The sequence below is a fragment of the Rousettus aegyptiacus genome, unplaced genomic scaffold (genome assembly GCF_014176215.1).
Source record: "Rousettus aegyptiacus isolate mRouAeg1 unplaced genomic scaffold, mRouAeg1.p scaffold_m13_p_3, whole genome shotgun sequence".
Lineage (NCBI taxonomy): Eukaryota > Metazoa > Chordata > Mammalia > Chiroptera > Pteropodidae > Rousettus > Rousettus aegyptiacus.
In genome coordinates this window covers 58,517,370-58,544,438 of record NW_023416306.1, presented here as the reverse complement: position 1 = coordinate 58,544,438, position 27,069 = coordinate 58,517,370, and the positions used below count along the sequence as shown (strand labels likewise).

Here is a 27,069-nt window from a genome sequence, read left to right as displayed (position 1 = left end):
GCAGTGTTTTACTCATAGCCACCTGGAATTGTAATAGACTTAGTTTCCTTTCCTTTTCCTTTCCTCCCTCCTTCCCTTTCTCTCTTCCTCTCTCCCTATCTCCCCCTCACCCCCTCTCTTTTCCATTTTGGCTTATTTTGGCTTGACTATTTAACTTTCACGACCTTCCTTAACTTGCTAGTAGTTATGTGCTGGTATGTAATGCTATATAGAAAGGTAAAAGAATTCTTGGTAAACTCTCCCAAAGTTTCCTAGATCTTGCGTAATGGGTCTGTTTATCTAATAGTCAGTGCATCACCAATATTTGCTCAGTGGAGTGAAGAAGAAAAGCATTAGGAAGAGTCTGTATGGATCTTGTACTACTTGTGTGGCATTTGTCTTAAGAGAAGCTGGTGGTTTGAGAAACCATAATCCAAGTGTACTTGATTGAGTTTTGAACACTCAGTGTACTAAGGACAGATTATATGTATGAAGTTTGATTTCAGCCACAGGCTTAATTGTGTGGAGTTCAGCCACCAAATCTGTTCATATGGGTATCATATAACTTTTGGAACGTGAACACTTCCTACATTAACTCCAGTTTTCATCCCATTCCAACTTTTTGATACTCTTAAGACCACCCCCCCCCCAAAAAAAAACTCAGTGAAAGCTATTACTCTGAATTTGAGAAAAGATCCAGTGCTTGTCTTCTTTCTTATAAAAGTGAACTACAAGTTCTATTTAAGAAATTTTAGATGGAAAAGAAATGTCACATGAATGAAAACAAATATATTCCAGTTCTTTGAATGTACATGAACTTTTTGCTTATTAGTTGAATACTAAGGTCAAGGCAAATGAAAATGGTCATTGAAACTCATCCATCTTTTGGACATTTGGCACTTCATTGTACAAATGTGCACATTTGTGATTTTGGCTCATAAAAGCTTTTAAATATTTGGCTTTTTATTTGGAAATCTGTCAGCCCTTTGTGAAGTCTTTTAATTTGAGGGAGTGTAGATTAAACTGAAATAATAACAGTATACTCTAAAAATAATTGCAAATATAAAGATTATTTCTTTTATATAGCTTGCCAACAAATATTATAAATTGCATTTTAGCAATAATTATTTTAGGTTGTCTAACTTGTCAAGAAGTACAGTTTCTGTTACAAAGAAATAACGACATTTTTGCTTAGAGGAGTATGAAACATTTTCCACAACCGTGAATCTGTTACTGGCTTCATTCAGCCAGCTGCCAGTGGAATCCAATTTCTAGAAGGCAGAAGTGGTGCCATTCACTCTTGCTGTTCTTTCACCTATTTCTTCAAATTTTGAGTTCTTCAGCCTCCAAGCATCCTTAGGGTCTTCCTCTGCCAGGTTAAATGTGTGAATTACAGAGCAGAGAGTGAGTTGAAGATTTGTTCCATTTCCTGCTCTCGAATAATGATTTTTCACAGTTTTCTTTTTCCCTTTCGTGAACTACTTTCAGAGTCTGAGTCACTAAATGAGTTTTATCAACGGAGGAGAATGTACTTAGATACTTAGAAATTGAATGGAGATTCATAAGTTGCCTATCGACTTGAATGAAAAAAAGCATGTACTAGGTGGATGCTGCTGTCCCTCAGCCCAGGTGATATAATTTATTGATCTTAGTGAATGTTAAGGGTAAGTACTCCAAAAGATTTTAAGTAAGCAATTTTACATCTTAATGGTATATTTTATATTAATAAATACTCTCCAGTATAGTTTTGTTCTTTGTTTAGGCCATGGTGGAAAACGACTAGAAAGTTTATTGAAATATAATTGTATGGTGTTTTTGAAAGAAAAATCTGGAATATGTTGCTTCAAAGGCTTTTGACATTGATTCTAAATTTCTGCACAAAACTTTGAGCCTTTACAGATGTAAGCATTTACAGAAGGACTTTATGAATAGTTTTTTACGTATTCTCTAAAACTTAAGTTCGTTCTACAAACTATTGGAGTAGGAATGGGCATTAAAATGTGGTAGATTCACACACAAGTTAGTGGTTTGTGTACAGTAGCAGATATGGTGTTTCCTATTTTCTTTGGGGAGGCATTTTTGTTCCCTGGGGGAAATAAACTTCCCATTTATTTTTCTTAAGTATTTTTAAAGTTGGTTACTTATTTTTTACATAATCTCTGCCACTGTTTATATGTAGAACCCAAAAAGCATTAGTTGAATTTTATACATTAAAAACGAATTTTATTCAGCAGATATTCAGCTTGTGCCTGCTGTGTGCTAGATGTTTGTGGAATTGCTGTTCCATTTATGGACGTAAGTAAGCACTGGGAACAGATCTAAATCCTTCACTTCGCAAACACCTTTGAGAATAGGGCTAAGGTGAAAATGTGTTTCGGCCTATATCATGTTTTCTAGTCCTTTCTATGTATTTCATTAGAAAAATATTTTTTAAAAATATTTTGGGTTAGATTTTCACATGTTCGACTTGTGAAAATCTATGGAATAACAACATCAAAAAAGACAACATTTTCAGATCAGAAATGTAATCACTCAGTCACCTAATAAAAAGCTAGCTGCAGAGTATGCATATAGGGGAAAAGGCAAAACCATTCATTTGGTAGAGGGAGGGTAAGGGGCCTGGAGACCGCCCTCCCCTGAAGATAGAACGCTTTAAAAACATGTCATTAATATTTAAGACAGAAAGCATTTTGAACCCGCGCCTCTCTTTTTCCCCTTCCTTTCAGCATTCATGTTTTAGTTTGCTCCCAAATGCTCACAAGTCCCTGCCAGACGGAAATTCGCAGAGGCCGCTGCAGTCCCACAGAGGCCACTCAGGGGAGGGACGCGGGCGGAACAGTTGCGCTCAGTCCCTCCCGGGACCCCGGGCCCCAGGTTCCAGCAGTGCCTCCTGCGGCTGCAGACTTGCTCCCTTCTCCTGGGCTCGTCCCACCCCACTGCCCCTCTGCTCGCATTGTGCGGCCCCTCCCCCCTCTCCAAGCCTCTGGAGTCGCTTCGAGGCCATCTAGTCATACGCTGTCCATCAGATGTGTTTACTTTTTTCCTGACAGCCGACACATCTGGAGCACATATTCAGGTTATTCCAGTGCCACTAGACACATTCCACAAGATCATTTCAGCGGTTGTTATGGCGATCTTCCTCCCTCCAGTGATTTTCAAGTTGCATGACAGAAATAGCTGGAGCTAACCAGGGGGACAAAAGTCAACGGGATCAGGAAGGGCTTCTTTCACAGAATGAACTAATTAGTGACCCTGCTTTCTTCACAGGGCAATGAGCATATGGTTTAATAAAGTGAGTCTATGACACTTTTTTTTCTCTGTAGGCAAAGCTGTCACTGGCTGAAAACTTTCCTGTTTTTACTGGTGGGACCGTAGTCTGCTGTCTTTCAACAGAGTTTACTTCACAAGTAGAAAATGTTTGCTCCTGAGAGTTAAACTTCAGAACCTTTTCTTGGCTTCATACTACCTAGCTATAGTAGGTCTTTCAACTTAAAGAGACAGTATTCATTTTATATGTTTCATTACGAGAATTTATGCTTACTCAAGACTAGACCTTTTTAGTTAGGTTTTTGCAAATATTATAAATTGGTGTGTGAAAGTTCAGATAAATAGAATTTGTCATGGTTTCCTATCAAATGTAATCAGTTTTACTCACTGGAATAGTTCCACTTATTTCTACCTGTGATTTTGTTGGGCACGACTATAGTGTATTTTAGTATTAAAAGTATTGACTAATTAAGCAAACTCTTTTGATCACATTTTAACTATCACACAGAGCTCTTGTTATGATTCAGTTTTTCCCCTGAGGTTTAACTTTTTACATTTTGTGTAGTTTTTTTGACAACTTTATAGCATGAACATATCATTGTAGACATGGGAATTTAGACTTAAGGTCATTTTGTATTATGAAGTGGAAATACTACTTGCAGTTTATACTAGATGTATAAGGGAATGTTGTAAAGCATTGCCATCTTTGTTACTATATGAGGAATACAACATTCCTTAATAAATATTTTTTGGATGAGTGAACATATAACATGGATTCATACTAAATAATGTGTTGCCATTAATCATAACTGAAATTTGTGAACCACGGGCCTGTTTTCTTTTATTGTTTCTGTTTTCCTATACTCAGCCTCAAAAGTATAGCCACCTATGTGTATTTCACTTTTTCTCATATGTACCATAAACAACACGTGTAGTAATCTCTCAGCTTCTTTTCCTTGTTGTTGCTTTTAACTAAAACTTACAAATTCCTATTGCTTGCACACACCCCACATTTAAGTTTAGTCCCAAGGCACTGGAGTCACTATGAACAACAGTTTGTATTTTTCCCATTTGATTGAATTACTCATATGTTGACTGAGTTCTCTAGGTTCTGGGAATGTGACAATGGGTGACAAGTAGGAAAATCAGAGCTGGATTCTTTCAAGCACATTGTCCTAATTCTCTCTCCATTGGAACAATCCCTCCTTCCCTCTCACCCAGCCAAATTCTTTTTCTGTGGGTCCTGCTGAGGCTGGTGGCCAGCGTGCTGTGGAGTACCTGCTCTCAGCAATGCCTGGAGGACATGAGAGGTCACATAATCATGTGAATTTAATTTGTGGAGACCTGCTTATCGCTTCTCCTTTTTTATTGCTAGTTACACATTATTAACTGTGGTGACTTTCAGGGTCTCCATTACTTGGGTGAGTATGTATCATGCAGGGACTGAGCTCAAGTTAGAATGCTGAGGGTGGTTATAAAATTATGCTTCCCTTTCCAGATGTAACTTTGCAATTATTATAATTAAACTTAATGCAATTTACACATTGTAGACAGTGTTGTGGTAGCCATCACCAAATCTAATTGGTAGTATCACTTAAGTCACAGCACTTATTGCTAGTTATCTGGGCACTAGAATAAACCCCCAAAAGTCACATATGGTAACCCTTGGTTTTTCTGCATCATAGTGAATAGGTTGTCCTTTTATCAAAATCTGTGTTAGATAGCATTTTGATGCCATTTGAGACTTTTTTTATTTCTAATTTAGGTTTCTCTTCATTGATCCTCATCAAACTTTAGGCTGTGATTTCCATAGTTTGTTGCCCTGATTTTTGGAGATTTCATCCAGCACAGAGCTGTTACTTACCTGAGTGACTTGGTTTCCCTTCCTAAGTGGATGATCGAGGTCAGCGATGAAAACATACTTGCTCATCATAAAGACTACTTGTTTACTACGTATATTACTGTCGAGTTTCTTCCAAAAGAAAAAAGCGAAGGAGACCAAATAAAATAAATCACAAGGGATGCTTATGTTTCAAATTTTCTTTTGCATTCATTTTGTTATGCCCAAGAATATGGCAACCAGCTTAATTCAGTCAAGCAGCCAAGGTGCTAGAACAGTTTGCTTGCATGTGATAGCTAAATAAATAGTGAAATCAGTATGGCATTGATAATCTCAACTTACAAAATTTTTTCAGTTGTAAAGGGTTTGTGTTAAGGATGACTTTTTTGTTGTTTTTCTTTACAGTCTGACAGCTGAAGATGCTTTTAAAACCTTCTAGTCACTTAGAGCAGAGCTATATGGCACAGGCTTGGTGGTTCTAAAAGGCAGGTCCTATTCATCACAGAAACAGCGAGTCTGGGTTATGGGGAAAGATTGAGGGGTGGGGGAGTGAGGCAGGGAGAAGGGGGAGCTGCTGCTCTGTCCAGTTTACATTTGTCACCAGTGACTAGCTTTTAAAAAATGTATTAGCTGTGCATGGTGGTAAGAAAGATCCAGCTGCAGGGGATTACGGCTCTGAGTGGGTCGGGGAGCTTGGAATGCGTTCAGTTCCATCAGGGGATTTGTGTCCCTCGTCATCAGCCTTAACATTGCTAAAGCAGTAAAGATTAAGAACAGACCAGTGTCACCTGCCCTGAACTTTGAAAAACCCTGGAGCCATTAAACAAAAGGGCTTGGTTTAGAAAGTGTCCCTTCTCTCTGTTCCAAAGTGTTTTTCAGATGATACACATGAAATAAAAGGAAACACATAGGCTTAGGTGAAATGCTGTCTGTGATTGCATTATTTCCACAACTTACTAGACATGTCATAATCATAATTTATGATGAAAAACACCTTCCACAAATAACTTTCAGTTAATGAACATTTTTGTAGGGGGTTTCCAAGATGAACAGTCAGTAGTTAAGAGGGAATGTTTCTGAGAGATTTAGTGTCATTTTATAAGAGAAAAAACTTTTGCTTGGTGTGGTTTGTGTAACCCTCCCCCGCTCCCCCAGCAAGAAAGTTAAGAGAACACCACAAAGGTTTACTTTTTTCAGGGATTTGAAATTCAGCATACATGCCAGCAAGCAGTTTAGAGGCAGGAAGTCTTTTCTAGTAGTGCAGTCATGAACTGGTAAACTAGAAGCATCTGTAAAAATTTAGAGGGAATATCAGCTTTCTCAAAGCTCCAGCCCAAGTGTAATGAGGTGCAAATGATAGCACTGCATAACCCTTCCCCACCCCAATTGTGGAATGAGATATTGAGTCAAAAATAAAGAGGAAGACAAAGATTTCAGAACTCCACTGAAACAAATTTTATTTTTCAGACGAAGTGGCTTTTGGATGACTAAGGATAGCCTCAACTTTTAGGGTGGATGAGTAGTAAACAAATGATTTTCTGCTCAGTATCTCTGCATACCATTCTGAAAAGTGGTTGCTGTGGGGGTGTGGGTGCATGAAGTGACATACCTACTCATTTGGTTGAATAAATTAACAAAAGTTTTTAGCTTAAAGTAAACTTCAGCTGATTTGTATCTTTGGCAGGCACCTCTCTCTTTATAGAAAGCAGAAAAAAAGGGGGTAAAAAAAAGATGTGATTTGTTTGAAGGAACACATCTGGGGGTGTGATCTGCTATATCTTAACACCAGATGGCAGGTTTAGGCTGACAACGAAACCCACTTTAGTGTGGTCAAATGGTATCTTAATATGTTGTTTATTCCCTGTCCATGCACAGGAAGTAGAACAATTATTTGCACTCAGGGCTAGCAGTCCTCCTTGTATCTGTGCCTTTGGGCTCTTTCACTGCCTCTGTGCTGTTTATAGACAAGGCTGGCGTCCCTTGGCAACCCCTGAAACAGGTTCCCTCTGTGGCTCATACCTTTTCAAAGGTATGTTTTGTTGAGGCAGAGGTGTGGCGCCTTAAGGTGACTGGTGCTTGTCATGACAGGCATGGCATTAGCTGGGCCAAGCAGTGACTAGAAGTGACAGCATTGGTTTGCGGTGCCTGAGGGCCTCTCAGTCATCACTCCTGTTGGAGCGCTGAGACTATGAAAGCACCTTCAAGATCCTTTGCTTATCATGGAGGTAACAGTCAAGGAGAAGGGGACCAGGAGGTGACTGATAACAGGCAAGTCCTTTTCTCCCTTTTATCTTCTTATACACATGTACCTCATTTTATTGCATTCCAGTTTATTACGCATCACAGATACTCTGTTTTTTACAAATTTAAGGTTTGTAGTTATTCTCTTGAGCGAGTCTATCAGTGCCATTTTTCCAATAGGCTCAGATGATGGTTGGCATTTTTTTTTAAGCAATAAACTATTTTTTAAATTAAGGTATCCACAGTTTTCTTTTCTTTTTCTTTTCTTTTTCTTTTTTTTTTACACATAATACTATTGCATACATAATAAAGTACAAATAGTGTAAACTTAACTTTTATTTGCACTGGAAAACCAAAAACTATGTGTGTGACTCGCTTTATTGCGATAGTCATGTTATTGTGGTGGTCTGGAACTAAACCCGCAGTTTCTTGGAGGTATGCCTACAGTAGTTTTTACTTGAATGTCACACATGTGGCCTTAAGAAAGAAAGAAAACTCAAGCAAACAATGTCTAGAGTTGCAGAAGGGGTCTTTGCATTTTTTTAAGTTTTGAGTCTTAAATTCCGCCATTAGTTTCTTTGTGCATTGTCATATCATAAAATGACCAAACAAGCATTTTTCAAAAACTTTCTCAATTATACACTTAGGGAAAGGGGGCAATAAATATTTTCTTGCCCTATTGTTTGATACATGACCTCTTCAAAGATAGCAGTCAGAGCCTATATTTTTTATACACACACACATTTATATACACATATATATTTATATATACACACATATATACATATATGTATATGCACACATATACATATATATGTGTATGTGTGTGTATGTATATAGATATAAAACTGATTCCCAGAGGACTTTGTCAGAAGTCCTTTCTTATCACTCTTAACTATTGAGTATCTTTGTAGCTTCTCCATGAATTATTTTTAGATGCTCAGTACTGATTAATGGATACATAAGTAATCTTTGCAAAAAGTTACAAAATGCATTTATTAATCCATTCTACAAACCGATTAATTAGAGTCATCTGTAGGCATCTTATCATAAGGTCACAATTCTAATATAATTTGATAGAAGCTGTTAGGGATTTGAATGAAATTTCAGAAGTACTTCCATAGAGAAGGAAAAAGACCTTTAGGGGAAGTCAGTGAGTGTCGTTTTGGTCAGAGTTTGAAATTACTTCTTGAGCTTTCTCTTTCTTCATAGTTCATTTATCTGGTTAGTAAACATGATCACTTGGGTTATAATCCACCTGTTTAAAAAACAATTTCTACATACCAAATGTTACTGTACTTATTGAAATCATGGCATGCAGAATTTTTCCCGAGTAGATTTTAAATGTTTTCCTTAAGATAAAAATTTCACTTATAATTCTTATATTCCATAGTAGAACTATTTGATATACTACAATGTTTGACATACAAACTTTTCTACTTTCCATTTTAGAAAAGAATTTGTTGGTTAGGGAAATTACTGACTAGAATTTGATAATAGTACTAAGAATTTGCTTCTTAGTAAACTGTTTAGTATGTTTCTTATAAATAAAACAACAAAACAAAAACAACTTAAATGTTTCTCTTCAGGAAACAGCTTAATTTCTTAACATGAAGAAGACCCATTTGATAACTTGGAGGATAAACCTATTATGGTTTTAGTCATCTCATCGAGGAAGACTTTCATCTGTAAGACAAGCATTTCTATGTTCTTGAAACTACTTGACCAGTTACAGGAATTTGAAAAGGAACATGTGCTGATTAATATTAAGTTAATTTATAGCTCTTTTTGAGTTCAGAGTTTCTGTAATTTTTCTTGGCTTATAGTACATATATTTAAATTTACTGAATAGTAATGATTAGAATGTTTGATTAATTTTTCATGTTCCATAAAATTGAATATATTAATTTCTGAACTATATTAGTCAGTTTCAGATAGAGTGTTTCCAGTTATGCAAACTATGTTAATTCTTTTTTTTAACCTACCTGTCACACATTTATTTTTAAATTTTTGATGTGAATTTGCTTGATCACATCTTACACTTTTGGGTAAATGACAACTTGGTGTTTTAAATATGTTCCTCGATTCAAAAAATCAGCCTTCAAATAAGCTTCAGGCAGTTTCCCAGTAAGTTCTTAATGGAATCTCATCTCTCTCTGTTTTTTTAAATTTCTTCCTTAAAAGCTGTGTAGTAGGGGAATACCTAGTTCTCTGTACATTGCTTTACTAACCTGACTTTAAGTACCATTGGAATTTAAAAAGCATGCGTTTTTGCGTCTAGGCTCACTTGGGTTTAGATAACTGGTTTGTGACCATGGGCAAGTTTCTTAACTTTTGCATCTTAATTTATTCTTTTTAAAAATTATATTTAAACCTATTTAGTGTTGTTATTATTATTTTTTTTTTGGTGAGGATAAAATGAGATAATATTAGAATTTAAAACCTAGTCTGAAGCCTAACATGGTAGAGGGAGGTGTAGTACTTGATAATTAGTATTGTTATCATTTAAATAGGAAGTTGGCATGAAGTTCAAATGGAGTGTGAATATTTGTGGAATGGTCAGATGCGGACTGAATTACTTTGTAGAAGTTGCTATTTGAAAATTATGTTTTTTTTTAATTAAATTTATTGAGATAATGTTGGTTAATAACATTATATAAATTTCAGGTGTACAACATTATAATTCAATATCTATATTCTATTTCATGCTCACCACTCAAAGTCTAGTTATCTTCCGTTACATATATCTAACTCCCTTTACCCAGTTTGCCCTCCTCCCACCCTTCCCCATCTGGTAACCACAGTGCCTCATTTAGTTTGTATCTCTGAAGTGTAACTTCCCAGTGCATTTTTTTTCAATTTACTTTAGGCCACCACAAATACTCTTCTGAAAACTGAAAAAAAGGTAGAAAACTATAATGATTTAAGCTGAAAATATATGAGAACTTAATATGTTTTAATACTCTTTTTTCTTTTTTTTTGAGTTCATTTGGCGGTAAAAAAACCAACACTTCAACTCACCACCATTACATTTCTATATTTACACATACCCACACATGCTCAAGGAATCTATCAATGTAGTCTAAATATTTCAGGGGCCTGCTTTTTGGAGTAAAGATTTATAAATCAAAGTCGGGAAATCCTAGTGTTTTTAGACCTCATAATGAATACTCATATTTGGAAGAGTTGTGTTTGTTGCTTGTTTGGTCAAATACCTACCTCGTTTATCTGTGTGCAGTTGTTAACTGAAACGTCATGACACTTGGCTTTAAATGTAGGGCATGTATATGTATGTATATTTTTCATTCATTTTACTTCCATCCTTCTGTAGGATGTAAATAACTAATGAATGGAGTAATACAGTTAATTAATTGCTTTTGTGAAGTATTTTGATTAATTTTCAGTTACAAAACCATGTGTTTATCAAATATACAAACTTATAAAAACACTCCATAGAGGATTTTAGTTGTGTGTGCGTGTGCGTGTGTGTGTTTGTCTTTGGCATTTCAAAGCACGCTTTATTTAATATAGTGCTGACACTTCACAGTTTGTGTTATTTACATTATGTTAAAATTACTATTCCTATTTTAGAGATATGGAAGTAGAGAAGAAGGAATTTAAAAGACTAGCCTCAGGTTGTTTATTCTGTAACTTGTTGCAGAGTTGGCAATGAACCCCTTGCCTTGGGATTTGGAGGATCTTCTTAGTCATAATACTATTCTCCAAACTCCTTGCAACTACTGTTTAGCCTGATCCACCGGAAAAGCTTGCTGTTTATACTCTCTACTCTTGTGGAGGTAGCTAAAAGATACTGCCAGGGCATGCATTATATTCATACACAATCTATACAACAGAGAGGTAATTCTCATTTAAGAAGCCCATAGTTTTGGATCATTGCCTTGCATTGGAAATTAAAATAAATTTTCTCTCTTCTGGAAGAAATATAAGCATCATTAAGTTATTAAGGCAAATAAATATCTGTAGCCACTACTACCCCTTCCCCCCGCCCCAACAGGAACAACGACATTTAGAGTGTAAAAGTAAACTTGACATTCCTGAGGCCTGCAGACCCTGTTGCTGTTTACAGTTCATTGCATCATCATATTTCATACTTGATTTTTTTGATATATACAATGCTCTAGTCTGGGGGCTGCCCTTCTGTTTGGTTTTGGATTTGCCAGCTGAGTATCACTCCACTGCAAACCTTTAGTGTTTATATCCCTTTCCCTGTATATACTTGGCCCATTTTTGTCAATTCAAAAAACAACAAAAAAACAAACCTCAGTTGTGTGTATAATCTATATTTGTGAGAAATAGTTCTCTTCTAGGACCTCACTAAGCTTAATATGCAGATAATCATCAATATGGAACAAAATATGACATGCTCTGAAAATTAGGCTTCCCACTTAGAAAGTGCCATGTCTTGGGGGGTTTTTAAATGACAGTAGAGGCATAGTTAAAAAGTAGCGGTATGGAAACAGATAAACCTATCATTGGTTCTTCAACTTTTTTAGCAGTATAACCTTGGGCAAAGCCTTTAACTCTTCTGGGCTTTATTGCCATTTTAGGGATTAAAAAACAGATATCTTGAGTGGTGTAAATTAAATGAGATATTTACAGAATGCCTAGTATGAAACATAAATATAGCTTTAAAAGTATTAATCCTTGAGTTTCGATGGATATTGGCTTAGACTGCATGTCTCTCATTAGTTTCCTGAAATAATATGCTATTCATCTGATGCCAGCCTAAATGTGTACAGCATAGGGAATAGAGTCAATAATATTGTAATAACTATGTTTGGTGACAGATGGTTACCAAACTTATTGTGGTGACCACTTTATAAGGTACGTAAATGTTGAACCATTATGTTGTACACCTGAAACTAACATAGTATTGTATGGCAGCTATAATTACAAGTAAGTAAAAAAAGTATGATTCTACTTGTTTACATTTCTAGATTCTTTTCTAGAACATCATTTCTGCTACTGTGACGGTTTATTAAAAACTATGACACATACGTCCAACATAGTACTTTTGTTTTTTAACTAGAAATAAATGCACCATGTATTACACTATTATGATAACAGTGAAATGTAACAAATATAACCTCTACTTAATTATTTGCTTTTTTTCTTGAGGATTTGTTGTGTAGTTAGCTTATAAATTTTTTCAAACACAGGCAGAGGTTGAAGTTACTCTCCTTAATTCATGGCACATTTTTCTCATTGATCTGCACAGTGACCCTCTTTTTATTCATCTATTTTCGTCAGAATAGTTGAATTTGCTCTTCTGCTGGGGACAAGTGATTAGGTACTTTCTTTTTCTGTTACCAAGGCTCTGAGGTCAAGTGAAGCCAGAGTATATTGTCATAATAGGATGTTAGCAATGGAAGGGATGTGCAATATCCTCTAGCTAAGTACTTCTTAGCTTTTTTTAAAAAAATGCCCAATCCCTTGTTAATAAATTTAAAATTTTAAACTCTCTACCCTTAAAAATCATAGAACTTCTCTGATGATTGAGAAAACTGAGGCCCAGAGAGGTTAAATCATGATAGTAATTACCATAATAATGGCTATCACTTTTGACTATTTATTAAATGAATCATGATTTCCTCACCTGGGATTTAAGTATCATCTCGAGAGGTACCCAAGCTCATTCGGCTCATTGTAGACTCTCATTTTTGGTGTTCTCTTTAAATGCTCACATTGATTCTCCCTTGCCTGTCTTCCTTTCTGGGCTTAAAATTTTTTTTTTTTTTATATTTTCTGTTTGCCATTTATATTTACCATTTCTGCTGGTGATTTCAAATTATATTAATTTCGGTCCTTCTTCAGGACCCAGTCTTTCCCAATCTTGCCTTTTCTGTGACATTTAGGTTGGCATCAGATGAATAGCACAAATAATAAATAGGAATCATGCTTGCACCAAAATAGTGAGGCAGACCAGCTATCGTCATGATCCTAAAAATGGATATTAGTACTGGTTTCTTTCTTGAGGAGATTTTACTTTCAATTCTTTGACCCTAAAAAGTAAAAGCAAATCAAATTCCGGAAAGGTAGAAATTAAAGCACATACATTCCAAATACCCCCAAACAGAGCCTGGAACACTGTGAGTGCTCAGTAAATACTTGTTGAGTGACTGTAAGCCTCCACAGGAGCAAAAGCTGTAAATCCTGGCTCTTCTCCTGTTTGTGGGCCAGTTCTCTCTGATTTGTTTAAGGCACCATGGACTGTACTCTGGAAGAGAGAGTAACGGGTGCATATTTATGAAACATTTTTTGTGTGCCAGGTGTTTCTATCAACACTGTTAAATTTATCTCCACAACAGCTTTCTGAGTTTATGCTTCATCACTTTCCTCATTTTATTTGATGAAGAAATGGGAACTTAGAAAGTTCGATACATCCAAAATGTTTTTACTTGTATTTTCCAGACACACTTAGCCCCATAAGACATGGTTAATGTCATTATTATCTGTAATAGTTATTTTCGTCATTGTCTTCAGGACCTCTAGATGTTTTCAATGTTGTCCTCAGATAGTAGCCCTTCTTTGCCTCTAAAGAAGGTTTGAGCATAGATGGTTCAGGTAACCTGAAGTCTCTAGGAGCTCTTATTTCTTGCGCACAATCTGTTTGGTATGTATACAAATTTACCTGAGTAGATGGTTACCTCAGATCCCTTCCAGCTACCCATTTTAAAGGTAGATTTTCTAGTTGGGATCACATATTCTGCCTATGTGGTTTTTATATCTTAGATGGAAACATGGACTAGAATGCAGGAAGAATTCCCTAAATGGGAAGGTAGCTGCCTCCCCACCCTCTCCACTTCCCTTGTCAGTTGCTGGAGATATTGTCAGTGACACAGGAGTACTTCCAAACTTTGGGGAGTCCTAGATGGTTGGTATATGAGATCATTTGATTCCAGTGAAACTTCCCAGCTGCCCTGAATTTAGTTTTCCAGAGCTCCATACTTTTATTACTAGATTGAATTGTAGGATAAGAAAAGTGCTTTGAGCATCTTTAGACCACACATGTAAGAGTAAATACTTGAGCCTGAGAATTTGGAGTGGGGCCTCTTACAGTTAAAAAAAAAAAAAAAGCCACATACGTTACCTGTGTGTGTGCGTGTGTGTGCGTGTGCACACAGGTATCTATTTGGCCTTGAAATTCATTGTTTCATGTAAGTGCCATTAATTTCCCATTTTTTTTTTTTTTTTAGCTTATGTTGTCATTCTTAATTGCTTAATGGTTATTTTTGGTGTTTATTTTACCTGTATTTTCCCATTGACTTTTAACCTGCTCTCATTACTATATTTTGAACACCTTCTTTATAGAAGGCAGCAGAATAACCTGAAAGTTTGTCTAGAAATAACTTGAAGGTTTGTCTCCTGTATCATCAGTTGATTCGGGAGAAGGCTGCCCAAGTCAGCATTTAACGGAGTAGGACTGGCATACGTGATCTGAAGATTGTGTGCATACCTGAGCTCCACTGCATCGTGCGGACACTGCATTGGGGTTCACTTCCTTAATTCTGCAGTGGTGGTATGAAGAACACCCAGATTTCCCACACAAATCAGGAAAGAGGGTTAATCAGAATCAACGCTGGGTGAAAGGAGGTCTTAACGGAAGTGCCTAAGTATTGTTCAAACACATGGGATAAATGTGTTCTGCTTTACTTGGCCAGAACAATGTCTCAAGCTGGTGATTAGGCTCTACTCCAGCTTTAACCTCAGGCAAAATTTATGTAGCTCTACTACCGTTTGTCAGGTAATTAAAGGGAAAAAAAGGAAATATTTGCTTAAAGTAGAAGTATTTTTTAATTAAACATGAAAAATAATAAATAAAGGCAGCGGGAAGTAGGCAGTAGGGAAATTGTTGTTAACTTTTCCTTGAAAACATTAAGAACTTGAAGCAAAAGGCCAGTGTTTTAGACATGGCTATTCGTTAAGCCCTTACAAAGCATTATTCAGCTGTGCTGGAAATGTGAATCTGAGGTTCTTCTGTCTTTGGGTTCAAGAACTTGGAGGTATAGAGTTATTATCTTAGTTGAAAGATGATGCCTTTTGTCATCTTCTGCTAACCTCTATTTTCTTGATAAGGAAGAAGTTCTTTAAAAGCCAGATATAAGGCCAGTAGATAGTAATCTTGGTGTGGGGAAGCACAGATATAGCAGGATGTTTAGGCTGAGATAAAAAGAATAAAAACTTCTACTTATTATGATTAAATAGTATACTGGTTGGATTGTTATATCCAAAGTTTCTGTTAATGGTTCCACTACTGTGCTTATCATCAAAGATTGGAAACTCTTTTGGCTTTGACTTTACCTTAGATCCAAGACCTTAGGGATTCTGCAACCACAAAGCCTTATATTCCCCCCACTTTTAAAAAATTTACTGTGACAGACAACTGGATAAAGAAGTTATGGTTCGTATGTATAATGGAATATTACTCAGCCACAAAAAGTGAAATCCTACCATTTTCAATAACATGGATAGACGTAGAGGTGGTTATGCTGAGTGAAATAAGTCAGAGAAAGATAAATACCATATAATTTCACTTACATGAGGAATCTAAGGAACAAACTAAATGAAAATAGACTCACAGATACAGAGGACAATCTGGTGATTGCCAGAGGGGAGGAGCATTAGAGGGGCTATGAGAAAAAGACGAAGGGATGGAGAAGTACAAAGTAGTAGTTATAGAATAATTAACAGGGATGTGGAGAGTACAGTATAAGGAATATAATCCATAATAGCGTAACGGCCATGTCTGGAGACAGGTGGGTGATAGAGTAATTGGGAGGATTATGTCATAAACTGTATAAATGTCTAACCAGTGTACTGTATACATGAAACAAATACATTTTTAAAAACAAACAAAAATTTACTGTGATGGTTGTGTTGGCTGCCTAGATCATTTTAATAGTGCCCTTGCCAACCTTGCATATCTAATCTTGCTTGTAGCTGTCCATCCTGCCCAGTGTGATTTTACCAAAGGCTCAGTTTTGATCATGCTACTCAGTCTCTTCAAACTTTTTATAGAATTTGAATTTTTCCATGCCAAGCATTTTATTCTAGGCTTCTAATTAAGTCTTTTTTAATTGTTAACTTCCTTTGTGAAGGCCTTGCCTATTCTCTTAATGGGATGATTGTTTCTTCCTCTAAATTTAAACAGTATTTTGTACCTCTTTCATAGTATATGCTTTTTTTTTTTTTCTTACTAGACTGCATATTCCTTTCAGGTAAGACCTATGGTCTGGTCAACCTTGCTCTCTTCTACCATGTGTTACCATGTAAGGGATAGTCATGCCGTCCCTACTCTAAATGTCTTCTATTAATGGTGGAGCAGTGTGTAAAATTGGTGTATTGATATTTGTCTTCTATAATTGTTCTGAGAAACATGTGAGAGAATTTTAGATATGCAGCTCTGAGTCTGTCATACACCCAGTAGGCTCTTAATAAATAGCATGGTAGTTGTAGCCAGATGGCAAGGTTTGAATTTCCCCTCTGTTACCTACCAGGTTGTGATTTTGGGTCTCTGCTCTTTAAGTTCCTCATCTATAATATGAGAATAATGATAGTACTTACCTCATAGGGTTGTTGTGAGGATTAAATGAATCTCTACATTTAGAGCACTTAGAACAGCACCTGGCAGCTCATAAGCCTGTACCATCCAATTCAGAAGCCACTAACTAGCCACACATGGATTTTAAGCTTTTGAAATGTGGCTGGTCCAAGTTGAGACGTACTATGAGTATAAAATACATACTAGAAACTTTCAGAAACTTTGTATGAAAAATATAATGCTAAATATCTCCATTTTTTATGTTTCATGTTGAAGTGATATTTTGGGTAACTATATTAAAATTATGTGATCTTTAAAAAAACTTACATGTATGGCTCACATGTCTTTTGTACAGCACTATCGTAATACTGCGTAAGTGATAGTTTTTATTATATTTTATATTTGTCGTGATGGTGGTGGTTTCCATATACCTTGCCCCTTTTCCTTTTTCCTTTTTCTTCTTTAGCTACTTGACTTCAGTGATTCTGGGTAAGAAAAATTAGGAAAGAAAAGTGTTAATGGATGAGCTAAAAGCTTAGGTCAAATCAAGGAACAAAGAGGTGAGCAGCTTCTGATCTCAAGTCAAGGATACTGGACTAGTCTCGTACTTCAGTTATGTGTGCCGAGTTGCTAACTTAATCTTACTGCTTTCTTGGAGATAAAGAATTTTCCTTGTGTTGCTACTTTATGCATTCCCCTTACAAAGAGGAAGCAAATTTGTTTTTTTGTAGTTGGATATCTATTTATAATAATGAAAATGGAAGCTTGTTGAAAAATATAGATTAGAAGGATTAAGGATATTTTTTCTTTTGTTTCAGAAAGAATGACTTTGTTTTTCCTTAAGGAAGTAGATTTAAAAGATAACATTTAAAAAGTTAGCATATAGACTTTAAAAATATTTTAAAATGTTCAATTATCTTAATTCCAGGTAGCTTTTAGCTACAATGAATTCTACTGCTCTCTGTTAACCAAGACACCATGACTGTGACTGCTGATCATGGTTGAAAGACTCAGGCTGTTTTATGTGCCTGTTACTTCAAATGATTTTATAAAATACACATCACATTATCTGAAATTCGGTTTGTACATATCCTGCCTTCAGCATCATACTGACTTTTGGTATTGAATATGCCAGCTACTTCCCACCATCAAAGGGTCCTAACTGGACTATCATTCCAAGCATAATTTTAAGAGTTTAATTTGGGCAGCCTCTTTTAAGACACTGGTCAAACAAGTCTTACTTTCTCATAATTAGATTTTATGGTAGCAGCTTCTTTCTTTTTTATTTTTTAATTAATTAATTTTTGTGGTGATATTGGTTAACGAAATCCAATAAGTTTAATCTGTACACTTTTAACAGTAAGGCTATATATATTTACACTGTGTTCACCTCCAATAGTTAGCTTTCTTTCTGTCACCACACATTTGACCTGTTTTACCCTGTCTACCTTCCCCCCTCCCCCCACCTCTTAGCCTCTGGTAACCACTAGTCTATAGTCCATGTCCATGGGTCTATGTTTGTTTGTCTTGTTCATTTGTTGCTTTTAGGTTTATATCCCACACATAAGTGATATGTGATTTTCAATTTTTTCTGTCTGATTTATTTCACTTACTTAGCATGATTATCTTGAGGTGTATCCATGTTGTCACAAGTGGCAATATTTCATCTCTTCTTATGGCTGAGTAATATTCTAGCTTGTTCTTTACATTGAATATTTATACTATGAAGGATGGGGGTGTGACAAACTAGATAGAGATAATCATTTGAAGTGTTAGTTTCTTTTGTGATCACAAGGTACAGTGAGTAGCATTATCTCTCTGAGTACCTTAGAACTAATAGGGAAGAAAAGGGCACTTGCCAATCCCAGTGGACAGATGTGGTTTATTTATCTTGGTAAGTCTTGGAGAGGGTAGAATAACTGTAATGCAGAGGGATCCCCCCTCCCCCGATATTCTGTGGCAGTTGCACATTATGTTACATTTCCCTGCTTCTGTTCCAAATAAGAATCTTTGAGATATTATTCTTGTTTGAACTATATCTAGCTGTTATAGGTTATTTCAAATATTGCCATTTGAAGTGCTAGTCACCTGTTTACCAATGAGGTGAAATGTTACAAAAGAAAGACACATCCTAGGGTATTTTAACTGTGACCTCTATGGGTTTGCACGCTGTGTCTGAATACATAAATCCAAACTTGCAGTTTAGACGTGATTATTTATATTAGCAAATATTGGTTTATGAAAAGAGTCAAATTTCTTTTAAATAGTAAGCTTCTGTAAGGCCTTTGAATATTCCAGTTGCAAAATATTGATCCTAACTTCACGGAGAATGTCTGTTGTACAGAACCAGACATGCCTGTGTCTTTGTGTCAGTGATGATGTATTAGGTGCCTAGGTATAAATGTGTGTGTACATGTGTGTTAATTCACGTGCTGCCGCACCAAGCACTTACATATGTACCTCCCTGCATATTTTACCTATAGACAGGGCACAACATTTCTCATTGTTCTAGCCTAGAGTTATGTCCACCCTTTTCTCACTGCAAGTGTCAGGGCAACACACAAAATAGTAAATGAGGAGATGAAACAAGTGGGACCAGAAAACATTGTCCACAGCCCAGTGGTCCGTGTCACCATTCTCCTGCTTCTAGCATATATTGCATAATCAGGAGAGACGAGACAAGCCAAATCCTTTTAGTACACAATGTCTGGGGAGTTTATGGAGTCCCAGAGGTTTATTTTTTGTTGTCGTAACAATCTTGATTGTGACAAGGAGATCTTGGAAGTCACCTGAGAATATCATGAAAACCTCATTCCCATTACCGTTATTTCTGCTGGACACTTTATGGTTAGGGATACATTTGATTTATTAAAAACAAGCAAATGAAAAACAATCAAATGAAAGAACCTATGTTCTTTGTATTGAGATCACATACAAGAATACCTCTCCTTATATAGTTCAGCCTAAGCTCTTGTAATGAAATGGGCTTTATTTATTTGCATTTATGAGAAATCATTTTAAAGCAACTAGAAGCTTTATAATTACAATGATCTCTTCTTTCCTTCTCACAGAAATATCAGACTCAAAAGGTTTTTAAGAATTTGAGAATAATGGCTTTCCTGCTTAATTTCATGATGGTAATTATATGGGAAGAAAGAGCTTGAGGAATTTTCTGTTTTGAAATTACATTATTTCCCTTGTAGATAAAAAGAGATATAAGGATATACTAGTAAATGTAGATTCGCTAGTGTTCTTTGTCCTGTTAATTAGCATTATGTTAATTAAAATTACTTGCTAAGAAAGTTCTATTTTTTCTAGATCAGAACTTTTTCAGAAATTATAGCTAAGTATTTATTTTGAATGTTTCAAGCAGAATATGTTAGTTTTAAAAAATAAATTTTGTTTCAATCCATGCAGCTGTAGTTTACTTTCCAGGCATGAAAAATATGTATTTTATTAAGTCCTGTGAGGAATATGTGTCACATACATTTAAGAAAAATCTATTTAAGATGAAAAATTCCAAAAATGACTTTCCCCTGGTGTGAAGTAGAACAAAAGCTCCAACTGCATCTCTGCCTGTGGTAATGACATTGAGGTGACAAACTGCAGGCAGGTGAGGTTCATGGGGATGATCTCACACCTGCACCAGGAGCTTGGGGAACAGCTGGGTCTGGAGCTGGCGTCTGGCCTTGCTTTCTGTTTGATGCAAGACCAGCTCTCAGGCTGGGGGCCTGCACATTTGCCCAGAAGACTCCACAAATGTTTTTAAATACACAAATGGGACTGTGGGCGGGTAGCATTCTCTGGTTTTGTGAATCATTTCCTTGAGCTAGATAGGTTGAAGAAGCCTCAGCTCAGCCCCACCATCTTCCAATCCCAAGTCCCTAATATCATCAATTTAGAGCTTTATCTGCCAAGTAAGTGTAAAGCCCAGACAATGAAGAACCTTGTCCACTTGAGTCCTAGGTCTGTGTCCAGTCCAGCAGCAGAAGGTAAGCCCCAGCAACAGTCCCTTCTTCAGGCCTTTGATCTCATCCCTGAAACAGCTCAGTGAAACTCTAGGGTAGTTGAGGGTGGTGAACATTATGGGCAAGTAGAGCCCTTCCTGCTGTAGCACTCAAAGGTGACTGTCATGGCATTCTTTGGTTTAAATCTTTTTCATAACTCCCCAAAGAAATCTAATTTATCTAACCTACCTACCTACTTGTGCAGTGAAAGTCAAGTTTGATTTGTTTGTGAGCTCTACTTCATTATCTAACCCAACTTGAAGGCTTGCAGAAACGACCAGGCTCATTACTATTTTGTTTCTTTGCCCAATCACACCCTTGTCACCAAGGCCACATGTTTCCTTCCTCACTTGATCACGTGGGGCTGTTCTTTTCTCCAGCACTGGCATCGCTTTTGCAGATGCCTATGGGAAGACCCTCCACTCCAAATGCCTCTGTAGTTTCCCAGGAACATTGGGCAGAAATGCTTTGCTTTCTTAAGATGAGTTCTGCTGCCTCGTATATATTGTATGTGTACAGAATTCTTTGAAGCCAGAGATCTAGAACAGTCAGTCCAGGTTCAGCTTTCAGGTAGGTTTGGTTTGTCACATATACTGTTTTAGAACAATTCGAGCTTTCTTTAAAAAACGGGAGATTTTGTATAGCAGTTCAGAATTCTGACTTCTCTTGAAAAAATGAGCATCTAGCAATACGTTGTCTGCATTACTGTGTAACTTTCAGGTACAGGAGCTGGAGAGCAGCTTCTCTCTTTGCAATAATGGCTTTTAAGCCTTTTTTTTTTTTTTTTTAGTAGTTCTACTTTAAACTATTCTTACAACATTTTGTTCTGTTCTATTTCATTAAAGCACAAATTGTTAAATGCCACTAAAGTGATTTCACCATCCACTGATGCCCATGACCTGCAGTTTGAGAAGCAGTGATTTGAATTTGACTGTAGGCTCCGCTTGCCAGGTTCCTTCTTCTGAAAGTGCATTGGTGGGCCTAACTCCAGGCCTGCTACAGCAATTGTCATTCACATTAGGGAATTAAATAGCTCAGTAGGATATCCAGTCTGCAGCCCCTCATTAGGCTGTGGGTATCCAGGTGAAGGCCCAGTTTGTCAGGACTCCAGACTCCTAGCTTGCAAGAACTGAAGACAAAGGTAGAGTGAATGCCTCTTTTTTGTATTAACACAGCCTTCTTGCCCCACCCATGCGAAGACGAAGGATAAATGAATAGGGGGAAATATGGCTGTGTTAGGGAAGATTGCTCCAGCCTGTCCTACAAATTGCATAACAGTGGGTCTTAGTTGACAGGTATCAAGGACAGTTCATATTAAAATGGATTCTTTTATAAAGCAAAGGAAGTTTTTAACCATACGTTATTCTAGTGGCTCTACATTTGCATTACAGACTCTTTTAGTTTTTTCATTACCTGGGTAAGTAGGCAAAGGGCAGAAGAAGACTAAAAGGATTCTTTAATCTCCTCTGCCTTTCTTAGTTGACTGTGGTCATCTAAGCATCAATAAAAGATGATAAAGCATCTTTTACATAATTTAAATTATACACTTATAATCCGCTGTTCAAATTATATTTTTTTATTAAGTTGATAGAGAAGAATTTGAGTCAGAAGATGAGGTTTCTTGTTCTGACCACATGTATTTTCTTATTGTGTGAACTTAGGCAAGCTTTTACAAATGGTCTCCTACTCTCAATTTTTCCATTGACTAAGACGGTAAGAAAGTAAAAGTACAGTGAAAACTGTACTTTGAATTTTCATCTTTTTCAGGGTTAGTGATATACAGTACATTCTCTCTCATGATACGGGCCAGTGGCAGTGCATCCTGGCTCACAGTCAGGCAGTCAGTCATGAGGGTAAACAACTGATACTCTAGAACAAGAGTCCGCAACTCCCTGGGCCACAGACCAGAACCAGGCTGTGCAGCAGGAGGTGAGTGGCTGGTGAGCTAGCCAAGCTTCCTCTGTATTTGCAACCGCTCCCCAGTGGTAGCATCATCACCTCAGCTCCACCTCAGATCATCAGGTATTAGATTCTCATAGGAGCGCCGGTCCCTGTTGCCAAAAAGGTTGGGGAACTCTGCTCTAGAATATACTGTGCTGCAGCCTTTTTTGGATATTGTGTTCTAAGCACATTTAAGGTAGGCTAGGTTAAGCTATGATGTGGCAGTTTAGGTGTAATCAGTGCATTTTCGACTTATATTTTGAACTTACAATGGGTTTATCAGGACATAAACCAGTGGTATGCAGAACAGCATCTATGTAGCTACTGGGCCTTGGTTTTCCTATCAATAAGATGGGTGTGATGGAAGTATCCTCACCATACCCATCTCATTGATTTCTGAAGATCTCATAAAACTCCATAGTGTATATACACCTACACACACACATACACACACACACACTTAAAAGTGTAAATCACTGTCTCTGTCATGGGGTACTGTTTTATTGGGAGATATAGAATTTTATATCACAACTTCCTAAGGTGCTTCAGGTATTTTACAGTTACTGAGATATTTCTTTTGGCATCCTTATGGGGAAGATATGGCTCATTTTGATGACCCCTTTCTGTCTTGGATAAAGATGATAATCGAAGCCAAGATTCATACTCTCTACATTACAACAGTGGGGTGTTGGTCTTGGATATTCCTGAATTGCCGTGCATTGAGCCCTTAAGAAAAGAATTCAACTGATACCTGAGTTTGATCTGTTGAAAGCTGATGCCAAAATAAAAGTGCTATATACTTATTTGCTTAGGTACTTGATAGAGACAAAACCTGAACTGAGCATGTTCTTGCTCCTCATCCAGGGCTCTTTCTCTAAGACAAAATTGTCAGGTTTTGGTAATCAAAGGCATTTTTATTTTCTCAAAAAAAAAAAAAAAAAAAAAACCCCTGAATATCTTCCTGGTTTTCAAATCTACCCTAGACCTAATGTATTGAGCGATAGCATACTTAAGACCACTCAGAAGGTCAACAAAGAGGGATCCAGCAGGGGGCTTATTTTTTGTTTTTATCTCATTGTCAACAACCCTTCATAAGGCCTGCTGCCCCCATCACGTGCAGCTCAGAGACAGTGTTTGTCAGATAAAGTCCTTGTTCTGACAAACTTACTTAGACTTAGACCTCAACCAAAATAACTGATTCACTTTAGAATGTGACATGAACAAATAGGTTTCTAAGAAGTCATATAGGAACAGATGCTACATCTAATTCCAAGGCTAGGAATGGACTTCTGTCAGATGGCAAAGGTGATCCTTCCTCCATGGTATGGCTAGTGGGAGGGAGAGGAGGTAGAGCTTTCTACTCTGGGGACAGTCAAATATAGTAGAGTCTGTTTTTGGACTGGGAAGGCAGGAGATGTGTATTCTTGTCCTGTCAGAATCACTAGCTTGCTGGCCTTGGGCAAGTTGCTTTGAATTTCTCCGGGACTCATAGATTAGAGTGTTTATTGTGCAACCCAGGGCCCAGACCTTTTATTGTAGCCACGCTTAACATTTCTCTTTTACAGATGAGAACATTGAGGTTGAAGAGAAAACAATAACTTGCCCAAGATCACACAGCATAAGAAATTGGTAGACTCAGGGCAAGGAACCACGGTTGGTGTTACTGTAGACCCTGACAGCTGTTAATTTCTGCATCTTTCAGTTTGAAGGATCACAGGATTCTGAGCTCTGCCGTTTGTTAAGTAACAAATTATAATTAAAGAAAGTAAGTCATAATGGAAATGATGGATGAGAATTTGCAGTCACTATTTTACTTAGTCTATATTTCTTCATTTATCTGATTCTACCTGTGCTTGAAAAATTTTAAAGGTTGGATATTGAAATATATCTAGCACTCGTAACTGTCAGAAACATACCCAAACTTTTGTTAGTTTATAAATAAAAATTTACACTTATGTAATACTCATAGTTAACTAACGTATGTAGCCTACCTACGTTTTGCACGTTCTATGCTATATATTATTATTCCCGTTTTATAGACAAATCATAGGCCAGAAAGGTTAATTATTTTGTCTGACCAGCATATAAGTGGCAATACTTGGATTTGCTTGTGTTCTTTCTCTGTTCTACAGAGTACACTAATAAAATTCTATTGTTTGCTGTTGTGGGTTTATTAGAAAGTTTTCAAGTTCACTTCTCACTCTACAAGAAAATAGCAAAGAAGTCATCCTAGGCAGAAATACATTTTTAGGTCTCAGAAATTGCTCTAATTGGGATTTTTATATTTTAGATAATAATTCCATTTCATCAGTGAATTAGTTACTAATCTTTATTCTCAAATGTTTCAATGAAAGAATATAAAAATATAAGCAGGAATTATTTCTTCCCTTCTGTTCCTATTGTTCCACTCCCACAAATAATATTTAGAAGTTTTTATGTTTCTTTTCTCAAGAAGTGTTCCCTTTTTGGCCCCTCTCCCTCCTCCACATTTTCTTTCTTCATTTCACTGTATCTTCCTCCTCACTAAAACTTTCATCTTTGTTAGGTATATGCAAAAGACTTCGTAGATATTGCAAAACTATATTTTGTGGATTTAATAATATAATATTACTATATTATAATATTACTATATTATTGTATGGAACAAATAGATCTCTTTTCCTTTTTGGTGATAATATGAAAATTTAGGAGAACATTTGAAGGAAAATTGGTAGTTTATGTTTTATAAACTCTGTTTTCATGAAAAAAGATATCTCATATTCTTTTATTTAAAAATAACTGTGCATAAGATTTGATACTTTTACCACTATTCTTTGAATTCATTCTTGTCATAAAAAGATCTTTGGTCTTGATATTGTCTTTTTATTATCCCAGCAATGGTAATTTGTCAGATGGTTTTATACAAGGACATTAAAACTTAAAAACATTCCCATAGGACATAAACATAACTTTGCCTAATGGAAATGGTTAATCATAGATAATAATCACAGTGTTAGTAAATTCAAGAGTTTATAATCTGTTTAACATTACATGGAGTCTAACCTAAAGAAAGAGAAGAGAGAGGACTATTTCTTGGCAAGGTTTAATTTTACAACATATCTGACATAAAGCCCGGTGAGCACTGGGCTAACAAAGAAAGAAGTCTGGGATCATTTCTTTCTATTCAGCATGCAAAGGCACATGATGGTGGAGGATGCAGGGGGAGGGGGGCGTGGTGTGGGGGTAGTTTCTATTCTTGATTTAACAATCACAGATAGTTTTTGACACCTGTTCACTTTTCCCAGCTATGCCAAACAAGGTTCTCAGACTGGATGAGGGGATAATTTTAGAATCCTAAAATATGTTTGAACCCTTTGGGAGACTGCAAAATTTTGTAGAGAAATGTAAGTTAAGGAACTAATGTGAAGAAATTATACTAAGATCATGCATGACATAAGCAGAAATAATAGAGACTATTCTAAGGTTTCTGGATATTCCTCTCACTCATTTCTCCAGCCATCCCCTACTGCCTGCCTACCCTTCAGAAACACACACACACACACACACACACACACACACACACACACACACCTTAGTCTAGGTAAGTAAAAGGTAAAAAATAGATAATATACTTATGGTATAATTTCCCAGGATAACTGCGTGCTGGTAAGAATTTTTAATCAAGCTAAATTTCCCTTTGCTTAATGCCTTCTTATCATAATGCTCTAAGAACACCTTTAAAATAGCTTTCCTTTCCTCTGCATTTATTTAAGTGTTTTCGCATCACTCCGTTACCAGTTTTAGCCAAGGTGATTTATTAAAACTGATTTAATCTCTCAATATTAATCAGTACTTTCCCCTTCTAAGTAATTTTGGGATTAGTCTGAGACTTCCCCTCAGTTTGATCAAACTTCTTTGTTAGGTTCTGCATCTCGGATCTCTCTGCTTGATCTGAAAAGCACATCATTTGTACTGTTTCATAAACTATTTCAAGTTAGAACTAAAACTTAATGCTGTTAAGCTAAAAACTTGTAATGTTTTTGTCAGTATAGGTGAAGCATATTTTAATGCATCGATATATGTTTGAACATCAGACTGTTACCCCCCCTTCCTTTTTAAGTGTTAGGTGAATTTTATTTTTATGACGTTGAGATTTTGTTTCACATCTTCCCCCTGTTTTTTAAAGCAGAATTCAGAAGGGCCACTGCGTGTATTTGTATATGTACCCAAGTAACATATACAGACAGATAACA

The 27,069-nt window shown here is 36.5% G+C and overlaps 1 protein-coding gene across 21 annotated transcripts in view; it reads left to right on the top strand.

Moving 5' to 3' along the window:
- Window positions 1-27,069, top strand: part of BNC2 (basonuclin 2) — a 396,217-nt gene that overhangs the window by 30,828 nt on the left and 338,320 nt on the right. The window contains exon 1 of one of the 21 annotated variants that reach the window (XM_036238865.1): window positions 8,129-9,015. The exons of the other annotated variants lie outside the window; for them this stretch is intronic. The gene's annotated coding sequence lies outside the window, so the exon portion shown is untranslated. Of the gene's footprint in view, window positions 1-8,128; window positions 9,016-27,069 lie in introns of those variants that run through there. 21 annotated transcript variants of the gene reach the window in all.